Source organism: Balaenoptera borealis, assembly GCF_965194805.1.
Source record: "Balaenoptera borealis genome assembly, chromosome: 5".
In the NCBI taxonomy this organism is placed as follows: Eukaryota; Metazoa; Chordata; class Mammalia; order Artiodactyla; family Balaenopteridae; genus Balaenoptera; species Balaenoptera borealis.
The window spans coordinates 117,023,945-117,049,562 of record NC_138862.1 but is presented as its reverse complement, the minus strand read 5'-3'; the positions used below and the strand labels follow the sequence as shown (position 1 = coordinate 117,049,562).

The window sequence follows — 25,618 nt, the reverse complement described above, 5'->3', positions numbered from 1 at the left end:
GGGCTTCCCTGGTGGCGCAGTGGTTGAGAATCTGCCTGCCAATGCAGGGGACATGGGTTCGAGCCCTGGTCCGGGAAGATCCCACATGACGCGGAGCAACTAAACCTGTGCGCCACAGCTACTGAGCCTGCGCTCTAGAGCCCGCAAGCCACAACTACTGAGCCCGTGTGCCACAACTACTGAGCCTGCGCGTCTGGAGCCTGTGCTCCGCGACAAGAGAGGCCGCGATAGTGCGAGGCCCGCGCACCGCGATGAAGAGTGGACCCCGCTTGCCGCAACTAGAGAAAGCCCTCGCACAGAAACGAAGACCCAACACAGCCATAAATAAATAAATAAATAAATAAAAAGACATTAGGGGTTGTTTAAAAAAAAAAAAAAAAAAAAAAGGTCCAGTTGCAGAAGTTAAATAAACTCAATATCAGCGAATTGTTTTACTTTAAGAATAAAGACATGATAAGGTTTATTTAATGACAACTCAGGAAGCAGATAGTGTCATGTAGCCAAATGCAACCAGAAAAAAACTGGTCAGGGCAGGGTGATTATATTTCTCAGTTTGCTCAGAAGGGTCCCAGTTTACACCTATATTCTCAGCATCTTTTTGGTGTAACACTTGTCCCAGAAGTGTTTTTATTAATAGTTGTGTCAAAGCAAGCCAGAAAGGGTTGGGTAGACAGCCACTTTATACTACCAGCTTCTGCCACAGTCTCATTGAATAGCATATGAGACGCTTGTGCGATGTTTTCACTTTAACATATGGAAAATCTGAAAGAAACCAGCACTATCCCATTTTTCTTTTCCCAACTCTTTCCAGAAGCAATATAGCTAATACTTCCTTGCCATCATGCAGGGCCCTCCCTGATAAAATGAGGTACACTCAGTCATGAGCTGCTAGAGACAAATAACTACTTTTGGCTTCAGGTCGTGGTGAGAGAAATAGTCCATGGGGCTGACCCCGCCCGCCACTTGTTGTATCAGCTTGTGACATTCTCTGAAATGCACAAAGTCACCAAGCACCAGGTCAATGGAAAACATGTAGAGTTATGGGTTAGGTAAATATATATATATGTCCAGGAAATAGAACATGACCCGTCCTACCATAGAGCTCACTGTGTAGCCTGAAGCTATGGTGGCTTTGCCATGTTTGAATGGTGTAAAGCCACAAATATTTATTTTATTGTTTGACAATGCCTTTTGATTTTTCAATAAACCCTTTCAAGAGCAATGATCTCAAGGAAATGAAAGTATGAGTTTAATGAAAACTTAAGCACAGAACTTCCACTTTTCAAGAAAGTTAATTATGAAAGCAAACCTTGCACAAAATGTATACATTATGACCCACAATGGGACCCACAGTGAAATCACTGACCTCTTGAAAATGAGGAGATACCAATCTTCTGAAAAACACCAGAGTCTACTTCAAAAGTTAATAGTTCACTTAAGAAGATTGGGATTGAATACAAGAGTTGAGCGGGTGCAGCTTCAGAAGGTATATTGGCACAACCCCTCTTGAATCATGTCTTTTGATGTAGCTCCAATGACCTTTTTCTATTTTAATTTTGTCCTGTTTTAACTCCAAGCTCCTTCATGTACATACACTTGTAAAGTGATAGCCAATAATGTTTTGACTCCATTAACATAAGAAGAACTTGCCAAACTATTAAATGATGCCAATTTTATATCTCTGTCATCTGGTGTCATAAAAAATCCAGTAAAGTATAGCAGCAGTTGAAGCCCTCCAAAAATTTTTTCTTGGCATCAGAGTAAAACTTCTAGGATTTTATTTTGTTGAAAGCAAAACACCTGAAATTATTGTGACTGCTATTGTAAATTCAGTTACAAAGTTCAACACCAAGGATTAAATTATTTGTTTTTGCAGCCACAATATGTTTACAAACTTTGGTGGTGTACAGAATTATGGGAAAAAACAATGCTCTTACTAAATTAAAGCTATGGAACAAAAATGTACTGGAAATGATTGCCATGCACATGATTCATAATTGTGTTCAAACAGGCTGTGATACTCTACTAATTGTAATAGAAGCTGTGTTATCAACATTTACAAATATTTTTATAAATATACAGATAAAGTAACTGAACTATATAATTTTCATGACAACACTGTTGTTGAAGCAAGAAAATACTTGGGTATGGCGGTGTATAAATTCACTTTTTGCTGTCCAATATTAATTAGATTTTAGAAACATTTGAATCTTTCGAGAACAAATATCTAACTCAACATAAGTGTCCTGTAATGTCATTGAACATTTTTTGTAAATATGTTATTTAAAGTTTGCTGCATTTTGTACAAAATCAGTTGGAAGTGTTTATTCGAAGTATTCAATAAGTGGAGTTCCCCAAAACTTCAGCTTTTACATTTTGGCAAATTGCAATTGTTGAAACTAAAGCTTGCAAACAGGAAGACATTGAAATTAAGCCATATAAAAACAAGGGAGGAATTGAACAAAATAAACAATGAGAGTTTAAGTGGTTTACAAGATTTAATTTTAAAATTCCAAAATTGTGCTTTTGACTATTTTGACTCATATGAAGAAATGTTTGATAAACCTTTTATTTTTAATTGCCTAAATTTGTATTCTGTACCACAATAGAATGAAACTGAAAGGCCTATATTTTTGCAGCATGTATATTTGTTGATATACACTCAAAAATATATATATATTTTTGATATACACCCAAAAAAATCATAATATAGAGAATTTTTTATGATATTTTTCTTCAAAAAGTATTTGTCAAACAAAGGTGAAAAATTGATAGTCCAAGAGGCAAAAAAGAGTACCTATGAAAATATTTGGATTTAAGTATTTATACATTTTAATGCAAAAAAATAAAATAAAATTCGAATCGAAACTCACTTTGCTCTGAGCTTATCAGGTATTATGCAGACCTTAAAATTTTTAATTTTTTAATTTAGATTATAACTATACAAAAAAAGGTGTTAACAATTCAAATTAATTAACTATAAAATGCAAATTTAAAGGTTTCAGGAAATTTTGTGAAAAATTAAAAATAAAAGGATCCTATGGAAAAAGAATATAGTCTTCAGGAAAAAAACACTTACGAAGTGTTATTAGAGACAGATTATATCTAAGAAACCTTTAATTTGTTACTAGGTACCAAAAATAATTATTCTTCTTATGTTACTTTTTATGTTCAAGTAATCATTGTAAAGTTTTTTTTTTAATTTTACTTTAATACATATGAACATGCTATTTTATTTTTGGAAGCAATTTTATTTTTGAGAATAGTTTTTGAATAGAACTACCTTATAAATTCAATAATTTGTCATTCAAAAATATTTTTAGAGCTATATTGCTTTAATTATTTTTGTTAATCTCTTTTATTCTTAAAAATGTCCCGGTCTGTATGATAAATTGTATAGTACTTAGTTAGCGCAGTGTCTCCTTGCAGGAATAAGCCTAAGCACAGGGACTGAAATTTCTGGATGCCCAAGCCAGCTGGGAGCCCCTCCAGGGACGTCAGGCCTCAGGAGCACAAATGCTCAGCTCCCATTTGCTCTCAGGCCTTCTGCATTTAAAACACCTCCCTCTGAAATCTTCCCTTGGTACTTGGCTCTATCTCAAGAGGAGCCTGAGAAATAACAACCTCTGTCTCTCCGAGGCTGGACTCTTAGTCTACAGTAGATGCAGGTCACACGCCCCCGAGTCCCTCTTTAATAAAGAGGAGGTGGTGGGCAGGTCTGCCTTTCCTGGGTCCAGTCTCCCGTGGAAAGTAAAGAGAGTGGGAGGAAGCATGCCAGTGAAAAACAGGCAAAAATCCCACAGAAACCCTACTTCAAGAACATTGGCAAGAAAGGCCACATATAAGGAAAAAAAGTAACCATGGGAACTTGTTGCTGATCCTTGCTGAGAGTTCTGAGCTGAGTTTGAGAGTGATTAAGGGGACGTAAGGGAGCCAAAATTTCCCTCATAAGCCATTTGATTTACTCAGAGGTCCTGCTCTACTAATCACATAGGACTCCAGTGTTTTCTCAACTACAAAAAGGCAGAAAGTCTTCTTCACAGGGAGGAATGGTATGTCCTGCTCCACCCTGAAATAGCAGAGTTCAAGTTCTTAGCACTTTCCATTTCTCAAGGTTTCTATCTCTCAGGAAGTGGGAACTCTAGGTTAGATGAGTTATGATTCCTTTCAAGGAAAAAAAATTAGTTAAAGATAAATACTCAAGAAAGTTAGAATTTTTTAAAATAAATTCTAGTTTAAAAGGAAAGAAAAAGTCAAATACACCCTTCATAATGTCACTCCTACAAAATTGTTCCTATTTCCTTTAGGATACAACTTCTGAAACACTCTTTTTCCAGGCTCTCCATGTTAATGGCCCAGCCAACTTCTCCATCTTTATGTTCTCCTAACTCTTAATCGTGGACTTTCGCTCTTGTCATCTCGTATCCTCACTGTCAAACACTCATGCCCTACCTCTCTTTGCCCAACTGGAAGCCCTGTTTCTGATGACTTTAATTCTATCTAAATGCTACCCTTCTTTCAAGTATCTACTCTAATCTCTCTTTCACCATAAAGCCTTCTCAGCCTACTCAGCTTACAGTGATTTTTCATTTTTACAAATCTACAGCACTTTTTAACAAGTCATTTCCCCTCTGGTCATCCTCGTTTCCTTACCCACAAATGAGTGACACCGTCTACTTCTTAGTGCAGTTAGTGAAGACTGAATAAGATGATACAGACACCTGTTCCTGGCCCCAGTATATAATTATTAATTGATGATTGCCACTGCATTGGAAAAGAGTGATATTATGGAGGAATAGATTGATATTGTGGAGAGAGTTTTTTGGTGCTGCCAGCATTGGGTTCCAACATCATTTAATCCCCTGAGTTTGTAAAATGGGAATAATAGTTCCTATTTCATAGACCTGTGATGAAGACCAAAGAAGAGAAGGTAGGTAAGGATCCCCCTGGCTCTAGTACACTCAGTTTGGTTGTTTTTTCACCTTATTTCCTCAGAGGTAATTCATTCATTCACTCATTCCCTAAACATGTATTGAGGGCTTGAGATGCAACTGTGAACCAAACATAAATTTTCTCCTCTCCCATGACCCGGCAATGGCGGTGCTGTGATGGGGACATTCAGGATGCCCATGGGAAGGGCACCTGATCCAGACTTGGGAGGTCAGGAAAGCTGGGAGCTGAGGGTAGCAGGGGCTATGGCAGTGATGCATCTCAGGTAGAGGCAAATTTTTATTATTTAATTTTTATAATAACAGTGTTTAACTTCTGAAAGTTTAACACTCAGGTTTCTTGAGCCTGTACAAGTCAGCCCAGCACACTGCTGCTTCTGTGGGAAAAAAAGGCCACCTTAGGTTTGATAGAACATCACAGAGTAATTCCCTGTGGCAGAAGCATGTTAAGAATGAATTTCAGGGGCTTCCCTGGTGGCTCAGTGGTTGAGAATCTGCCTGCCAATGCAGGGGACATGGGTTCGAGCCCTGGTCTGGGAAGATCCCACATGCCACAGAGCAACTGGGCCCGTGAGCCACAATTACTGAGCCTGCGCGTCTGGAGCCTGTGCTCCGCAACGGGAGAGGCCGCGATAATGAGAGGTCCGCACACCGCGATGAAGAGTGGCCCCCGCCTGCTGCAACTAGAGAAAGCCCTCGCACAGAAACGAAGACCCAACACAGCCATAAATTAAAAAAAAAAAAAAAAAAAAAAGAATGAATTTCAATAAAGGAATATCGGTATTTAGCTGTCAGAGTAAGATCTGCCGACGTTATCCTGAATAAAGAGAAATAACCTAATTCTTGTCGATTACAATTCAAATCTTAACACCAAATAGTCTTAAAAAAAAAGAGAGAGAGGGGAGTCCTAATGTCCCTTTCAGCTTGAACATTCTAACAATTTAAGGGTCTGTGCTCCAACTACTGTGCGTGCACCTTGGATACGTTTCTTGTCCTCTCTGAGTCTTCATCTGTAAAATGGGGAGAATGAATGACTTGTGAGATGGTCACGAGGAAATAAAATACTCTCAGTGGTTTTTCAGAAACAACCCAATGTCCATCAGCAGATGAATGGTTAGACACATTGTGGTTTACTCTCTGATGGAAAACCATTCAGCAACAGAAAGGAACTAACTCTTAATATGTACAACGTGGATAAATCTCAAAATCATTGCCTGAGTTAAAGCAACTAGATAAAAAAGTGTACATACAGTATGAATCATTTTTATAAAATTCTAGAAAATGCAAATTAATATGGGAACCGAAAACAGATCAGTATTTGCTGGTGAGAGATGTAGAGAAAGAGTGAGAGGGTAGAATTACAAAGGAACCCAAGGAGACTTTCGGAGGTAAAGGAAATGTTTGTTATCTTGATTGTGGTGGTGGTTCCATGGGCATATACATGTGTCAAGACTTATTGAACTGTACACTTTAAATATATGCAACTTGTTGTTTGCCATTATACCTCAATAAGCTATTAAAAAACAGGAGAGGGCTTCCCTGGTGGCGCAGTGGTTGAGAATCTGCCTGCCAATGCAGGGGACACGGGTTCGAGCCCTGGTCTGGGAAGATATCACATGCCGCGGAGCGACTACGCCCGTGAGCCACAACTACTGAGCCTGCGCGTCTGGAGCCTGTGCTCCGCAACAAGAGAGGCCGCGATAGTGAGAGGCCCGCGCACCGCGATGAGGAGTGGCCCCCGCTCGCCGCAACTAGAGAAAGCCCTCGCACAGAAATGAAGACCCAACACAGCCAAAAATAAAAAATTAATTAATTAATTAATTAATTAATTAAAAAAAAAACAGGAGAGACGAAGAAGCAGTGTTTTCTCCATGAATCTGAATTTATAATGAATCTTGTCATTCAAGAGGATGCTAATAGTTATGAATCAGTTTCATTAGCAATCCTTTCCCACTACAAAGGAAATGCAGTTTTCTAACAGTTTGTGCCCTTATCATGTCCCACGAGATCAATTCTCATGACAGAGGATCATAAGGATCCCATTTTAAACACTCAAGTTCTCACCAGAAGCTTGTAGTGTGCGTTCGTTGTTTTAAATTCGTGGCTAAAAATTCCCTTCTCATGACCCTGCCCACCTTTCACATGAGTTCAGGAATTACTTGTGCAATCTGCTGTTGGCCAAAGTCACAGACCTAGTTTCTGGGAAAGATTATATGACTAAAAGTTGAATGACAAAATTGGCTGGAGTCAGTCTTTCTAAAGATTCAAGCTGCTCAATTATTTACATATTTATATGCATACATTATAAAATGTTTTGTTGTTGAAGTAATACATTCATCTGGTATGTGTGAATACAAAAGGGTACATGATGAATAGCCTGGGTGCCGCGCTCGCCGTTTCCTGCCATTCCTGGCTATTGCCTGAGGGTAATCCATGCTAACAGATTTTTGTTGTGTTTCCAGATATAGAAAAAAACTACATATATGTATATTCTTCCCTCCCCCCAATTAAAATCCAGCAATTTGTGTTTTAACAGGCTGTCCGTGTAACCCATTGTGCACAGAAGTTTGAGAAGCACTGACCTGACACAATCTTACCCCCTTGGGTTTTTAGTTAACAGAGGTGGATATCTTTGTCCAAAATTCCTGAGTCAGGAATTACAAAGCCTAGTTCTCAGCTGGAAATGGGGTGAGGGATGGGAGACAGGAAAAACCAAGGAGGGGAGCATGTAGACAACACTTCAATCCATCACCTGATTTCCTTTATTATTCATGCCTTATTTTTAACTACAAAATAAATAAATTCCCAATATATAAAATTTGTGAAATCCCATTACCCATAGGTAATCACATTACATATTTATGTATCACTGAGGGCAATGGGATTTTATTTAATATTTTTATATGTATAAATATGGTGTTTTTCTTTTCTCAACAGTAATTCTATTGTATGTCAATTTGTGTCTATATTTTTCTCCCTAACAGTATATCTAAAGAATTTTTCCAATGAGGAGGAGGCAGTTGGTTGGCTAGTCCACTAGTTGGTGGGGAAGAGGGCATGGCAGGGTGTCACAAAGCTGCAGAGACTGATCTTGAATGCAGCCTGGGATGCGGGTTGGATCTGAGACTGTCTGAACAGGCAGGCAGCCCTGAGTGAACTGTATAGAATTTAGGGGCAGTTGCGTACCTGAAAGTCAGTGGGTGAGTTGGCCTGATACTAACATGTTCATCCTTATTTTATAGAACCCCAGTTGATGAGCCACAGGTTTTGGGGACTGGGGCCTGGCTCAGAAAGGGAGAAAGGTACCAACCTGGGCTTGAGGTTCAAAGTGGTACTAATTCCTGGAAAGGGTGGCTGTGTTGAGAGTAAGAGTGAGAAAGGGAGAGAACCCTTGATAACCACACTCCCTGGCACATCTATTAGGGATAAGGTTAGCCCTAGACTAGCTCCAGCCTGGGGATGCTGAAGGCTTGAATTAGAACAGTAGTGGTAGCAATGAAGAGGATGGGGTAGATTCAAGAATTAATCTTAAGTAATAACTGGTATGAGATGGTGACGGGTGAGGAAGGAAGGGAGGAGTATAAAGAAGTTTCCCAATCTTCTCTGCTAAGAATCAACTGGAAAGCCTGATAAAGACACTTCCCAGCCTCTTTTCTGAAGGTTCTGGCTTAACAAGTCTGGGGTGGGATCCAGGAATCTACATGTCATTCTTTTTTGTGTGTATATAGTTAGTATTTTTAATTTTTTTATTGAAGTACAGTTGATTTACAATATTGTGTTAGTTTCAGGTATACAGCAAAGTGATTCAGTTTATACGTCATTCTTACTGGTAGGAAGACGACTTCTGGGTCCCTGGCTTGGGGTATTGGATAAGGGTAATGGCATTCACTGATTTCAGTTTTAGTTATGTTGAGTTTGGAACATGACAACAACAGTAACTAAATCTGTTGAGCATTTACTCTATACTGATGCTTTACATGCACTATTTAATTTAATCTATACAACATCCGCATGAGGGAATTACTATGGCCATACTCATTTTGTAAATGAGTAAACTGAGTGGTAGGGACAATAAATAATTTTCCATTAATTACACAGCTAGTAAAGGGCAGATCTGGCTCTTAAACCCAGGCACACCTTACCCCAAAGTCTTTGTTCTTTCCAACAATGTTCTACTGTCTGCTGAGTGGACACGTAACCATGGGCAGTTAACACCTGAGTTGAATCACAGGTCAGGGCTGGAGATAATGATTTGAAATGAAAATTTGCTTTAGATTGCCCAGAGAGAGGCTGGAGAGAGAGAAGAGTATTTGGCCAGAGATGGAGCTGTGTTTCTATTTTGAAAGATGGGCAGTGGATGAAAAGGCCTTGGGGGTCAGAGGGATTCAAGGAGAACCAGGAGAGACAAACATTTTATAAACTAAGCAAGTTGAATTGCCAGACAGAGTAAATTTAAGAGCAGCAGAGAGCTCCAGGAAGATAAATTATCCATTGAATTTTGCAAAGGGGGTAAGTTTTGACCTTGCCCAGGAAGGTGCGGAGCTGGGGGAAGGCCAGCCTCCGCAGATTGAGGAGTAAAGAGATGAGGAGACAGAGATGGTGAGTGAAGGCTTGTTTTTCAGAGAAGCTCAGCCATGACAAAATAAACGGGAAAGATACCCACCGAAATGTTGTTCACTGCGCTCATCTTGAAGTAGAAGGATTCTAAGTCAGTTTTATTCCTGATTTCTTTTTCTTCTCTCAGGCTGAAAAATGCACTTTAGAAAGCATCGTTCTGGGGAAAGTGTAGGAAGCAGGTTTGCCTCCAGTAACCTGGGATGGACATAAGAAAAAGATAAACTGTGGTCTTACCTTCATGCAGGGGCAGATGAACCGTGGAAATGAAAAAGATACATTCAGTGTCTTAAAAAAAAATTTTTTTTTCAACTTCAACTTTAAAAAGTAAACAAGTATTGACAATAATAGGAAAATTATTTAAGAAGAAAATAAAGGCATTTTGGGACTCAAGAACAGGAAGGACAGAGTCATGGCTAGAAGGGCTGGTAGGAGAGGTTTCCAATTGCAGGTGCCTGTTCACAGGACAAGGGAAAGAGCCTGGTGGAGGGAGAATTGGTTGGATCAGGATGTCTCAGATGCAATAGGGCTGAGAAAACTGGGGCCTGGCAGAGAGAGGAAGCCAGACTACGGGAAACAAAAAATATCTCTTTGTCACCCTGTGGATAATCCCTCTAACGTTTTCAGCTTCTACTTCTAGTCTGGTTTCCATATATTTATGTAAAGCATTTTTGCTACAAAGTGGATCATCATTTTGTAACGTGATCTTTCTCACTTAGTATAGCCTTTTACATGACATTAAATGTTATTTTAAAATAATATTTTAGTACCTAATAATTCCTTATATCGATGTGACACTTTTAGGGCTAGTGAAACATTTTCAGATTACTTTCTAGAAAAATTATATCAATCTCTTTCCCAGCAGAAATAGATCAGTCCCGCTTCACCACACTCTCACAAGCTGTGATGTTATCAATTTTTTCCATCATTGTCTATTTGATAGGGAAAATAGGGTATATAGAGTTGTTTGTTTTAATGTGCATTTCCTTTATTACCTTCAAGGTTAGTTATTTTGGTGGCATTATTAATCATATATATTTCCACTCTGAAATATTCACGTCCTTTGTTCTTTTGTTTAATATGATAATCATGCTTTTATTAATTTGAAATAATTTTAAAAATATCAAACATATTAATATTTACCTGCCGTCTTAGTCACATGTTTTGTTTTTTAAAGATTTATTATTTATTTATTTAATTTATTTTTCACTGCATCGGGTCTTAGTTGCGGTGCACAGGTTCTTCGTTGTGGTGTGCGGGTTTTCTCTTCTCTAGTTGTGGCATGCAGGTTCCAGGGTGCGTGACCTCCATAGTCTGCAGCACACAGGCTCTAGTTGAGGCACACGAGCTCAGTAGTTGTGGCACGAGGGCTTAGTTGCCCCGTGGCATGTGGGATCTTATTTCCCTGACCAGGGATCAAACCCTCGTCCCCTAAATTGTAAGGCAGATTCTTTACCACTGGACCAGGGAAGTCCCAGTCACATGTTTTTAATTTTAAAAAAGTTTAGAGGGAGAATAGCAAACCTCTAAATAGAATGTTGCAGATATTGAAAAGTGATAAATATTTGCAAATATTTATATACGTTCTCCTTCGTTGACTGTATGATTTAAGTGCCTGCAAGCATTATCATCATTATCATTATTATTTTTACTTCATGCTTCAATATTTACTCCAGGTATTCTTTTTCTTATTTTCCACTTGAGTTAAAGATTTCCAACTATGATTATTGGGTGGCATTTCACTGCCAGTGGATTTCTTCATGGAATGTGAAGGGTTGAGATGGGAACAGCAGATGGGCTGTGTTGCTCTTTTGTGAAACGTCTAATTTTTTCAATGAATTGAAATGAGAGGAAAGGCAGCATTTCATAGTGATTAAATGTGGCTGCAGGCTTTAGAGTCAGAAAGCCCTGATTACTAGCCAGGAATGTATCCATGGCCCATATTTCCTCACTGGGTTGTTGTTTCTTCCTCTGTAAAATGGGAATGCAGTCTTGGGGCGGGGGGTTGTGAGGTTACGTGAAGGATACACGCAAAGTGTTTAGTTCCAGGCCTGGCACATGGCAAAGTACCCCATAAATGGTGCCGTTCTCAGGTTCGTTGGATGCAATGCCATTGCAGAGATTATCTCCTCATGCTATGACGTGCTGTTTCAATGTGATTCGGCTTTTCAAGCATCTTTAGAAAATCTTTACAACCATGAGCCCTCTTAAGTTCTGTTCTGTGTAGACTTACCTTTGATCCTTTTATGGAACTGTGATAAAATATTACAAGAAGAAATAAGTCTGGGATCCTCATAGCAATTGCTGATGGGTGGAGAAGCGCTTGTTCTTATGTAAAAACCCAACATTTAGATGTCTTATGGCACACTGTGAGTGCTTAAAATACAGCTATTATCACCAGATTCTGATTAGTGGCTTGACTTGAATTCTTTCCATGAATTAAAATGGTACTAGTTAGAGTTTAAAACAATATTTATTCTCCTCTTTCTCAACTTGTCAAATTTCTAAAGTAAAAGAGATTACTTCGTGGCCAGCTCACATCTAGAAAACAAAAATAGGAGGTAAAGTCCGGATCTTTGTGAAGAAACAAAAGTCATCTCTAAAGTGTACAGCAGTTCCTGGTGGTTCCCATACAAGTGCTGGCTATTCTCACCCTTTAATTCTCACCATTTATTCTCACCCTTTATTCTCACCTGTCATATCACCTCAACGGTCTTATCTCAGAGGCCTTCTGGACTGTTCAGTTCCTTGCCCATCGTTTTCTTTCACTTTCTCCTGGTTCCAATGTTTAACACATTCTTAACTGATTATTTGTGTTGCACATGCATCGTCTGTCCCCTTTCCTGGGATGGAAGTTCCGTGAGGACAGGGGCCAGGCCTCAGCATCCAGCTCGGGCCAGGCATGATGCAAGAACTCTGTGTATCTCTTCCAGACACACCTGTTGATTGAGACAACTTCACAGGTGAGCTAACAGTTCAAATCAGCCATCTCTGTACCTCTGTACTGACTCTCCTCTTTGCACGCTGGCTCCCTTTGTACTTGATGAGAACACGTATTTGAAATTTCTCCGGGCACGCTCAGCTCAGGCCCTTATCAGCTCTCCTTTAGTCTATGACTCTCTCTCTCACGGGGTTCCCGGTGGGTGGTAAATGGAAGCCCATGCAGTAATGTGGTTGAATCCTCGCTCCTTAGTCCACAGTAGAATTTGCTCAGAGTAAATGCAGAGCTAAACTAGGCTGCCTCCATGCCTTTGGTTAGTCAACAAAGATAAGGCTAAATGTAACAGCTCATTGACAAATTGAAATAAAAATGTAAGTGGCATCTTTGTGGTATTCACCAGGACCGGAGCCTAAGGATATTTGTCTCTCTCTGCACCTTTCCTTATCTCTCCTCTCTCACAGGACCTCCAGAGAAAGCCTTTGCTTCTAAACCAGCTCTTGTTCCCCACGACCTGTAAATAGGGTGTGTTTCCTTTATTCCACACCACTCAGCCTCAGGCCAGCACACCCGGCCTTTGGAGACCTTACCTGGGGCAAAACTCTCAAGAGCAGGGGTTTTCATTTTTCAGGTAACAAAACATTAGTTTTGTTCATGGTTACACAGAAACATGGTAACACATGGAAAACACAGAAAAATGCCAATCAGACAAGTATGAGCGCCGAAACCACTGCCTTCCCCTGGGGAAAAAATTAGCAACAACATTCTGGCATACCCCTCCAGGAGGTTTTATTTTTTTCTTCCTATGTACATATTTATCTCTATAAGTATAGAAAGAACAATGATGCATTTTCTAAAGGAAACATCTTTTAGTCTGCCACAAAATTTACTTTTAAAAGAAGAGGCAAATTTTTTGTTTGAGCAGGAGAAGGATGGTTTGTTGGTTTAATTCATGGCTATAACCCTGCACTTAGAATAGTTCTTGGCTCAATAATTATTTATTTGAATGAATGAATGAAAGCAAATGACATCGCTCTGTTAAACAAGAAAGCTACTCTATATTGAGAATGTCTATTTGTCTATGTCTTTTCCTTTCCTTGTCCAATGTTTCCCTACATGCAACCCTTGGGCAATTCTTCCAAACAAATTATAGCCTCCCTTTTCAGGGAAGTCTTTAAAAAGTGCCTTGGAGTCTTTATGGTGGGCAAGTCCAGGGTCTTTAGCCAAAGTTTATGGGGTTTGATTGAAAAAGCTAAGTCAATGATGAGCCCAGATCTTTGTTTATTCAGAAACAAACAAAACCTTTGAGTATCTGGTCTAGTCAGAATATAAAGAAGTAAAAAGCTGCCCATTTGAATTCTCAAATGCTTAGCGTTACAAGCTGCTTGAGTGTTGTCTCTTTTAAAGTGTGTGTGTGTGTGTGTGTGTGTGTGTGTGTGTAGTGGGGTGGGAGATGAGGAATGGGGGTGGAGAACAAAATGACATCACGGGTCTCCCGCCATTGTCTATATAGAATTTCCACCAAAAAAAAAAAAAAAAAGTTTCATCGGAATCTAATTGTGAGGAACAATCAGACAAACCGCAACTGAGGAGCATTCTGGCCCGAATTCTTAAAAAATGAGCCAGCGTGTATATGTGAACCCCTGAGAATTGCAGTAGAACTTAGAGATGACAGTTTTTTTCTATTGCCTCCTATTTCCATTGTCTAGATTATGAAAGTGAGCTAGCCAGGAAGTAGACTCTTTTGCTCTGGAAATTAAAGTAATTTAATATAGAAAATGGCCAAATCCCATTCATTACCTAATTAACAGGAACATCTTTCTCCTTGATTAAAATTTGTTGACCTCATTAGCTTAGAGCAGAAGCCAAGAGAATACAGCAGCTGTCCCTAGAACATGTATTCCTGAGATAATGAAATAAAAGCCAGAGATATACTACTGTGCAATTTATAGTTCTCTCTTTTTTACCCCTAATCACCTCGTCTCTCTCAGGCACTCATTACCTGAGATATGGGCATTTTGGACTTTTTCTCTATTCTCTTTGTCAGCTCCACTGTGCAAAGTAGTCCTAGCTATAGAGTGAAGGCGATTTTCATTTTGGGAAGATGTGAGATGTAGTTTTCTCACAAGGCAAAGGAGGCACCCACTAGTTCTAAGATACATTTACTGTCAAAAGTCTAAGGTGGAGAAAAGAGCAGGAGGCGCTCTTCCTTTTAAGCCCCTCATCCTACCATTGCCTTTGGAAGGTTAAAAATCTGCCGTTCCGGGCTTCCCTGGTGGCGCAGTGGTTGAGAGTCTGCCTGCCAATGCAGGGGACACGGGTTCGAGCCCTGGTCTGGGAAGATCCCACATGCCGCGGAGCAACTAGGCCCGTGAGCCACAACTACTGAGCCTGCGCGTCTGGAGCCTGTGCTCCGCAACAAGAGAGGCCGCGAGAGTGAGAGGCCCGCGCACCGCGATGAAGAGTGGCCCCCGCTTGCCGCAACTAGAGAAAGCCCTCGCACAGAAACGAAGACCCAACACAGCCATAATTAATTAATTAATTAATTAAAAAAAAAAATCTGCCGTTCCATTTTAACACACAGAAATATAACCAAGGAAGAGAGTTAAGTTAATCACAGGGTTTAGTTGGCTGCATTGGATTTAGATTACTTTTACTAGTTAATTAATTCAACATGTATTCACTGAATTCCTATGATATTTGGGAACTCTGGTAGATACAGATATAAGAGAGTGGAGGTCACTGACAGGGGTGGACAGTCATTATGAAGCTAGTATGTAATTATCTAATTATCTACTTGATTAGAATTGAGAAGAGGGTTAAATGAGAGAGGTACGTGGTGCTGTGAGAGCGTATGACAGAGGGTCGAACTCCATCTGGGGAAATGCAGAAACACCTCCCTGAAGAAGCAGTATTGACCTGGGATTTGGCGTAGGAGTGGGAGTTGACCTGAAGAAGGTGGTCAAGGGAGAGTATTCCCTAAGAGAAGGCCAAAGTGATGGGGCACAGAGTGCTTTGGGACATATGTCAAGTTGAGTAAGCAGAGGTCAAATGGATCTAAGACCTTGCAGGTGGGTTCAACTTTTTGATTTTAATCCTGACAGCAATGGGATGCCACTGAATGGTTTACACTGGTGAGTGACACTGCAGGATAGTGAGCCAGTCAGAAATTATCTTTGTGCATAAAGCTTTGTATGCCAATCAGCTCACTTCATCAAAATATTTTCCGTAGTGGAAAATTATTTAAGTCAGAGAATGTAAAGTGGGGAGGCGGGGGGGGTGGGGGTTTGGCTGGTTTTTTTACATTTTATTATAGAAAATTTTACATAAGTAAAAAAATGAAGAGAATAGCAAAATGGATCCCTATATAGCCATTTCCCAGCTTCAACAAAGATCAATATATAATCAATCACTTTTCATCCATACTCCCAGGCAGGCACATCCAACCTCCAATGGATAATTTTGAAGCAAATTCTAAACATCATTATTTCATCTGTTAATATTTAAATATGTATTTCTAGAATATAAAAATGCTTTTTGTTTTTTACCTTAACTTCAATAGAGTAATTGCATCTAATAATAATAATAATTCTTTAATATGGCTAAATGTCCATATAGAGTGGTTTAAATATATTTAAAGCTTTGGATACACATTATTAAACTGCTTTTGGGAACGTCTAAACAAATTTATATTTTCACCAACCATGTTTGAGACGGTTCGTTGCACTTTTATCAAAATTGTGTATTAGTTTTCTTTCCTTCACGAATTTAATAAATGAAAAATGTTATTGATATTTGAATTAGCATTTCTTTTATCAGTGGGGTTGAACATTTTTTCATAAGCTTATGAATTATTTATATTTCCTCATTAGCGCACTGTCTGCTCCTGGCCTTTGAACATTCACCAGTTGGCATCTTGGTGTTGCTTTCTGGGAGATCTGCATGAAAGTTTGTTAGAGAGGTGGCAACTATTTTTCCCATTTGTGGCTTGCTTAGCCTCTTACCACTGTCACTGAATGTCACTGAAAGAAAAAAAAACTCTGAAGTTAAAACCCCTCCCAGAGTCATCCAGTCCTATGTCCACACCATACTTCCATACTTTGCCTGAATCGATCCTGCCAGATCTCTGCCAAGGTGTACCTGGCTTCTGTTTAAACATTTCTAGTAATAGAAACTTCACTATTTCAAGGGCATCAGCCCTAAACATGGGCTATAATGATTAGAAAATGCCTTACATCAACTGGAAGTCTTTATATTGAACTTAGTCACTTCTACCTAGTTCTCTTGGATGGAGTTACCCAAAATGTCTTTCTCAGCAGATGACATCCTTTTAAATCTTTGATGACTCTATAGTTCCCTACATTCTCCAAGCCAACATTCCAGTTCCTTCAACCACTCATTTACTGTCATCTCTAAGCTCCACATTATTTTGACCATTCTCTCCTAGACACACCCAGACTCAACGTTCCTAATAAAATGTCTCTCTCTGGCTCCTTATTTCTCCATCTACAAAATGGTTTGCAGGACAAAAGGGGTAATACTATCATTCTTGACCTCCTGCTCTGTGAAGTTGATTATAATGTAGCATTTTAAAAAATTCTTTAGGGACTTCCCTGGTGGTCCAGTGGCTAAGACTCCGTGCTCCCAGTGCAGGGGTCCTGGGTTCGATCCCTGGTCAAGGAACTAGATCCCACATGCCGCGACTAAGGGTTCGCATGCGCAACTAAAAAAGGATCCCCTGTGCGGCAACAAAGATCCTGCGTGGTGCAACTAAGACCTGGCACATCCAAATTAAAAAAAAAAAAATTCTTTAAAATATGTCTCTAGATGTAAGCCAAACTTTAACATGGAATTGAGCTTTTAGAATTAGAATGAGATCGTTATAAATCATCTTACTTCCTAATATATAACACTTGATATTTTCTATCAAATTTAAATAGCACAAATTATAAAGTTGTTCAGATGCTCTACAAACCCAAGATGTCAAATTATATCCTGTGCATATTTCTGTGTTAGAGTACGGTTGCCAATATATATTCTCCTAACCTTTGAGGATTCTGCAAAAATTAGGTTGTGAAATATTTTCCCCTCGGATAGTGCCTAGTGATTTTTTTTTTTAATGGTAGAATGTCGACTATGGAAAGCACTTCAGAGATCATGTAGTCCAACCCTCCTTCCCCAGTTTTCCAGAGAAATAAGCTGAAGTTCAGGGAGGTTAAGAGATTTTCCCAAGGACACATAAGGAGTTAGGGGCAGACTTCTGAAGAAGTTAGCCAGTCAGCCAATATTTTCTATGAATGTTTGTGGGAATCTGAAAGAGATTGGTCACTGATATCAAGATACCAGACCACTTCTGATTCTCAGAAAGTTTTCCTAGTCAAAGATATAACGAATGATGGAATCTGCCAAAATAACTAAGGTGGAAGATTGTATTTTCTGAAGGTAACCACAGCAATAAATCCTGAAGGATTTCTTGACCCAGTAAATCCACACATCTGTGAGGAATAATAAACTATTGTTTTAAGGCATGAAAATTTATGGTGGTTTATTATGCAGCAGGCTTTCTAAACCACTCTCAGTTTTTGTCTTTTTTATAAACTGTTTTCCAGTGGGTACGATCTATTAAAAGAAATGCTAGCGAAAGTCATATAAAAGTATTCCTGACTCCTTAATCCCAGTGTTTAAAACCACTGGCCCTCTTTCCCAACTCTATACACTTAGTTTATTTTGTTATATTTTGTTAAATTTACTCCTAGCCAGAACCTTTTAGGCAAGACACTACAATTCTCACTTCACAGATGAAGTGCTCTAGACTGAAAGATAAGAAACTCTCCCAGAAAGTAATAGAGCCAGATTCACATCCACGGCTCTCTAACTAAATCTGGAATTCCTTCTGCTTTCAGAGTTAGTGAAAAGGGCAAGATATTATTGGGTCTGGAGGAAGGCCTGGCTTTGGTTGAGTGTTAAGAATTAGAGGCAGGGAATTCCCTGGCAGTCCAGTGCCAAGGACTCAGGTTCAATTCCTGGTCAGGGAGCTAAGATCCCACAAGCCTCATGGTGTGGCCGCCATGAAGTGGCAAAAAGAATAATTATCTGATAGGGCTGTTGTGACGATTAAATATAATACATATGCAGCAGTAAGCACAGTGCCTGTCTGGGAGAGTTTCTATATATGGCCTCCAAATAATTCCGCCCATCCCCGTACACACAGCTGCTCCTCACACAAGCCATGCAGTCTATCTCCCCTCCCCTTGAATCCGGGTTGGCCTGGTGGTTTTTTTCTCCAGTTTCTAAAATTTGCATGAAGACCTTATTTAAAACTCTGGTGAGATGCCAGCAGCACTTTTGGTTATTGCTGTGGAAATTATTAATTTGACTGACACACTTATTAAGTATACTTCTAAATCTCCATAATCACTGAACTCAAAATGCTTTTTCCCCTATTGAGAACAACAGGACAAATATTGACATATAAAGTTGTACATGGTGAATCTACTGAAATCTAATTATAAAGATGGTGTCAGCAAGGATGGAGATCAACTGAGGAAATTTTAAGTGTGACTTACGATGGACAGAATGCAGTGGAAGGGATATTCTGGGACTTCTAAGCCCAGGTCTTAAGAGGACCGGCAGTTTTCTACTTCTTTGCTGTTAAAATGCTCCCTCTTGGAATGCTTGAGACCGCCATGCTATGAGGCAGCACAAGTCAACCACCTGAAGAACAGAGGTGTCCAGGACAGGAGCCTCAGCTGAGCCTGGGCCCAGGCAATCTGCCAGCTGAATGAAGCCACATGGTGAATTCTAGGCAGGACCAACTGCCCATTCAACGTGCATTATTGTGACAAATAATAAGTTAGGTTTTTTTAAGCCACTACATTTTGATGTGTTCTGCCACTCAGCAGAAAAAACTGAAATGTTGAAACATATTAATGCTCAATTAAATATAATCGTTTAGTATATTATTACTATTATTCAGAAGTCTTGTATAAAGGATAATGACATTTATTTAGACCCAACTACCAATAAGAAACTTTTGACTGCATGGGAAATGGGAATAAGGATGGGATGATGAAGAAAATTCTCTTTAATCCTTTGTAGATTTCCATTTTTATTATGTAAAGTAAGAACTTCAGTACTTCAGTTCCAACCTGGAAAATCCTTCCTGCTGTGACGGTTGAAATCCCCAAGATGAAATCTGAGTCACTCAATTGTTTATTTCTTATTCAACCTGGAATCTGCCTCCATCAAATGGCTTTTAAATACATGTCTTGTCATATCCTTGCTTTTCTTCCTGACTTGCAACTTTGTGTAATTGCTGTCTGTCTAAGTAGACATTGCAGCAATCATTTATCAGATTTATAGAAACAGCACCTCCTCTAAGCAAATATATAAATGTTTCAACCCTCTCTCACTTCCCTGCCACCCCAGAACATCTGGAGTTTTAACTCCCTTCATCTATTTTAAACAGAAGAAAGATGTTAGTGGAGACATCTCTCCCCTAAAAATGATTTGCTTTCCTTCTTCCAAGCAGCACTTAGACCCTTGGGAGAAATTTTAATTTGTTTTCTCAACAAGGGCATCTTGTTTCTCTAAGGAAATACTGAGGGGACAAGGAAGGACTCATATTTGCAAATAAGACTCTTTAAAATCCAAAACTGGAAAAAAAAATTTTTAAACATTTTAAAATCCAGACTTCCAGGAAAGGTGCCAAATGGAACACAGTTGGTCTCACCCCTCCCCAATCTCACTTACACAACAATAAAGAGTGTTTTGTTGTTGTTGTTGTTTTTAGGCATATGGCGACAAAGATGTGAACAGGGGAGGAGACAAGAGCCACAAAAGAAAGAAAGCGCTAAAGCAGGACAAGTCGCAACTGAGGATGCAGACAGGAGAAAACTGAATCCCAAGTGAGTTTGTTTCCTAAGGCTGCTGTAACAAAATAACCATAAACTGGGTGGCTTAACCAACAGAAATTTATCTTCACACAGTTCTGGAGGCCAGAAGTCCAAGATCAGGGTGTGGGCAGGTTTGGTTCTTTCTGAGGGCTGAGAAGGATAATCCATTCCCTGCACCTCTCCTAGCTTCTGGTGGTTTGTTGGCAATCTTTGGAGTTTCTTGGTTTGTGGAAGCATCACCCAGTCTCTGCCTTCATCTTCACATGGTGTTCTCCCTGTGTGCATGTCTCCGTGTACAAATCTCCCCTTTTAATAAGGACACAAATCATCTTGGATTAGGGCCCACTCTCATGACCTCATCTTAACAAAGACCCTGTTTCCAAATAAGGTCACGTTCTGAGATACTGGAGATAGGACTTCAATGTATGAAATTTGGGGGGACACAAATCAACACAACACTGAGACCCAAAGCAACTTACACCACAGAATCTCCAAGATTCCCACAAGGTGTCACCGGCTATCTCTGGAAGTGGAGGTGAAGGGGCCAGACTGCAATTAGCAGGATGGGATCAAATCTGTGTAAGCAGCCAGGAAATTGAATTTACTCTACCCTTACTGGAGGCTAATTCTCTACAGCTGAGCTGTCCAGTAGGGTAGCCACTTGCCAAATGTGGCTAATCACATTGAAATGTTAACTAATTAAAATGAAATAAAATTAAACATTGAGCTCCTCAGTCGCACTAGCCACGTTTCAAGTGCCTCAGCCTCATGTGACTAGTGACTATCTTATTGGAAACTACAGATATAGGACATTTCCATTATTGTAGAAAGTTCTACGGGCACTGCTCTGAGGCATACACCAGAGAGAAGGGGACAGAGTGAAGCCTGTGCTACTGGATGTTAAGAAACCCCCGACACCACAGCCCTCTTCCTTCACTTGATCCACCAAATCATGCCCCGTGGGCACAATGCAAAGCATAATTTTATCCTTCTGGATCAATAATAGAAAACCTGTACCTTCAGTGTTCTCCTTCTAGGAGAGCAGGAGAAAAAGTGAGGGCACTTAATCTAACTTTTTCTTGATTCACTACTGTATGCCAAGCATTTGACACATATTTTCTCATTTAATCCTCATAACAACTCAGAGTGATGGGTGTTATTCTCATTTAAAGATAAGGAAACTGAGGCTCAAGAAGGCTGAGGAGCTTGCCCAAGCTGCCTTGTTTGTAAATGCAAACTCAGGACAGTTTGAACCCAAAGCCCACATTTTGCTTCTGCTATACTATACTGCTTGCCTAAATGACTGGTTGCCTCACTAACTTGGTATAAGCAAGTCTCTAATTGTCTCTAGGTCTAATTTGCCTCCAGTGTCAAATATGTTAAAGAACATCCACTCTATAAGATCACCTAAGAGAAGGTTGAAAGCTTAAGTTTATTAAAAAGTCTGCATCTCTGTACAGATGCAAAATATCCTCCTATCCACACAGGAAATCCTCACAGAGAAGACTATGCATACAGTTTTGGAAGGCTTTGGAGAACTTTAAGACATACTTGGGTTACTTTATACCGTCATATCACTGTTGAATATATTCTAGCCACATTTAGAACCAGAACTTCAAATACTTCATATCTTCCTAAAATGAGGTTTTCTGACTTGATCTAGTATAATATTTACTTAGCCCAGGGCAAGGTTCATGGATGATGTTCAATGAATGTTGAATGATGAATAAATCAATCATTCAATTGATGAATATATCAATCAATTGCTCAATCAATTCTTAAATCAATTTTTAGACTCCAGCTAACTGTGAGACTCTCTAACCAATGTATAAAATCCTCCTTTTGTACATGCTACCTTGGTGTATTATTTTGAAACTCCAAACTATATGGGACTATAGGAGCTCCAATATAGGCTTAGGTCTTCTACAAGAGACTCACCAACAGTGATGAGGCATCTGGTATTTTATTTCTATTACAGATGGTTTGGAATTGGGGTAGATCCCACTATAGATATGGCTGCATTTCTACAGGGATGAAGGAGTCTTCTCCATCTTTAGCTTTGCCACATAAAATAAAGATGGTCCCAGGGTATTTTCCTGTAGTGCAAAGTACTGTCCTGACTACTAACACTGAAAACAGCACAGAGATTTCCCTGCTGGCCAAGAGCCTTGGGAGTGGCCCTCCTTAACCAGGTTTATCCTTAAGGACAAGATTAGCTGTAAAACTTCTCTGTAACACACTTGATAAAGGACGATGACTTGCGTCATTGCAAGTTCAATGGTGCACATTTCTACACAGATGTGAATTTGTCTGGGGCTCTTTGGTATTTTGCCATCTGTGTGGTTAACTTTTACAGGCATTTGTTTCTATATCAAGAAATTAAGTGATTGCTAATGAAACATTTTCAAATGCTATTTAGAAGAAAAGATAGTTTCCTGATTTCTTTCTACAGCTGGATGTGGTATCTAAAAAACTGGATTTTCTTTAGCTTAAACATATCTGTTTTTTTTTTTTTTTTTTTAACATATCTGTTTTAATTGAAATTTTTCTTGAGGTAACTATAGATTCATATGCAATTGTAAGAAATAACAGAAATCCTGTATACCCTTTTTTTTTCTTTTTTTTTTTCTGCATACCCTTTACCCAGTTCAAACATATCTTTTCAACTGTCTTCAGAAGAAGTCAATACTGTTGACTTCTGAGTCAGTACTATTGATGCTCTATGTGTGTTATACATGAATAGTGCAAACAAATTGGTCAATTACTTAGTCCTCATTTTCCAATATTTAAAAGGAACAAGTTGTACTAATTGATTTGTAAGGGTTCAACCAGTCTGATATTCCATTAGAATCTGAGATTAAGTTCTCTGGCAAACCATGGCCACCGCTGTTTCTGTACAGCCCATGAGGATGGTTTTTACATTTTTAAATGGTTGAAAAAATCAAAAGAATACAACTTTTTGTGACATATGAAAATTACACAAATTTCAAATTTCAATGACGATAATAAAGTTTTACTGGAAACAGCCATGCTCACTCATTTTCATATTTTCTATGTCTGCTTTCATGTTACAATAGCTATAACAGAGACCATATGTCCCACAAAGCCTAAAATATTTATTGGCCCTTCACAGAAAAAGTTTGCTGGCTCCTCTTTTAAACTATTCTTGCTCTTTAAGCCAGGAATGCCACTTCTAGGGACTTCTCCGAAAGAAAAATCAGAGATGTCCACCACTAGGGAATTCATTACATAAAATGTGCTACCTTCATCTGATGGAGAAATACACAGTCATTAAAGACCATGTTTTATAAGAGTATTTAATGATTTAGAAATGCTCACAATACATTGTTCATGCTCATGTTCTTTTTAAATCTATTTTTGGGAAAAAGAAAAAAAAACCTCTCCATGTATTTATATGCATAGAAAAAGACACCTGACAAATCTCTCAGTGCTTGTCTTTGATGGAGGGGTTTTGAGTGATTTCCATTTCCATTATTGCATTCTGCATTTTCTAATGTTTCTACAATGAACATGTTTTACTTTATTTCATCTGAAACAAAATTTTGTTTTGTACTAGGTTGTTTACTTGCACTACTTCTAGCTGAATAGTCACTTATAGATGTTCTTAGCAGGAAATTAATATATTTTCTTGTAGTTTGCCAAAAATCATCAGAATGTGAAGCATAGGAAAATCTAAGCAAGAAGGAACTGAAATTCTAATTTCTCACCTGATAATACTTTATAGTTATAATAAGACTAATTATGTAGTGGTTTTATATTCTCTTTAAATAAAGTTAGGTTTTGAGATACCATCAGATTAACAAAATCTTAAAAATCTGAATACTGTTGGAGAGACAAAATTTTTAACATACTTATGATGAAAGTGTAAATTAGATCAACCATTGTAACCATTTGTAAACTTCTAGTAAAACTGAAAATGCACATATCTTATTCCCCAGCATATCCATTTCTAGGTATATACCCTAGAAAAATTCTCTTGTGAGTGCATAAGGGTAAAAAATCAGGGCAAAGATATTTATTAATACATTTTTTTCAAGACAGAAATTAGGAACATTCTATATGTCCATGGTCAGGAAAATGCATTAATAATAAGTGTTTTGTTGATATGGTAATCTCATACAACAGTTAAAATGAATGAACGCTATCTATGTCATTATGATTAGATCTTAATCTAATCAAATGAAAAAGGTGCAAAAGGATATGCATAATATAATATTTATGTAAAAGTGTTAAAAAACACAAGAAGAATATTATATATATTGTTTCATTACATATACAAACAGAAAAATATATGAAAATGTAAACTTAAAAGATACACACCAGGGCTTCCCTGGTGGCGCAGTGGTTGAGAATCTGCCTGCCAATGCAGGGGACACGGGTTCGAGCCCTGGTCTGGGAAGATCCCACATGCCACGGAGCAACTGGGCCCGTGAGCCACAATTACTGAGCCTGCGCGTCTGGAGCCTGTGCTCCGCAACAAGAGAGGCCGCAATGGTGAGAGGCCCGCGCACCGCGATGAAGAGTGGTCCCCACTTGCCGCAACTAGAGAAAGCCCTCGCACAGAAACGAAGACTCAACACAGTCATAAATAAATAAATAAAAGAACGTGAATTTCTTTAAAAAAAAAAAAAAAAAAAGATACACACCAGATCTGTGATAGCATTTACTCTAGAGAGGGAAGAAGGGAATTAGAACTGGGGAAAGGTAAGAAGGGGACTGCAATTTTATTAATAAAGTTTCATTTCATTTCCAAAACAAACAATAAACAAACATATATGACACAATGTGAACTTTTATTTTTGTTGGAGATCTGCTTATATTTTATATAGTTTGAATTTTTTTCCCCCTTAATACTGCTTTAACAGCCCAAGGAAGACAAGATGGGTAAAGTTCACAGACTGTGATAGTACAGAAGTGAAAAGTATCTCTAAAAGCAGATGGTACTGAGTTATCTCACAATTCATTGTAACTATGTTGAATTCCTATCTATAAATGTTCTTCTGGGGCTTTATCTCTAGACCTTATCTTCCCCGGAAGTCAGGTGCCTTCTCTGGTCTTATGTTAGAACCAGAGCTTTCTCCGCCAAGCTAGTGACACTTCAAAGTTCAATGACATTTACAATGATAGTCATTACCGCCCTTTAAAATAACTAGAGGAGAGGGTATGGGGTTTCTTTTCAAAACATCAAGACTATGTCTCAC

General features: G+C 38.9%; 1 long non-coding RNA gene across 1 annotated transcript in view; it reads left to right on the top strand.

Annotated features, from left to right (window-relative positions):
* Positions 1–25,618, top strand: part of LOC309629967 — a 156,616-nt gene that overhangs the window by 11,168 nt on the left and 119,830 nt on the right. Inside the window, exon 2 of the long non-coding RNA XR_014245336.1 lies at positions 388–3,382. This is a non-coding gene — a long non-coding RNA (uncharacterized lncRNA). The remainder of the gene's footprint in view (positions 1–387; positions 3,383–25,618) is intronic.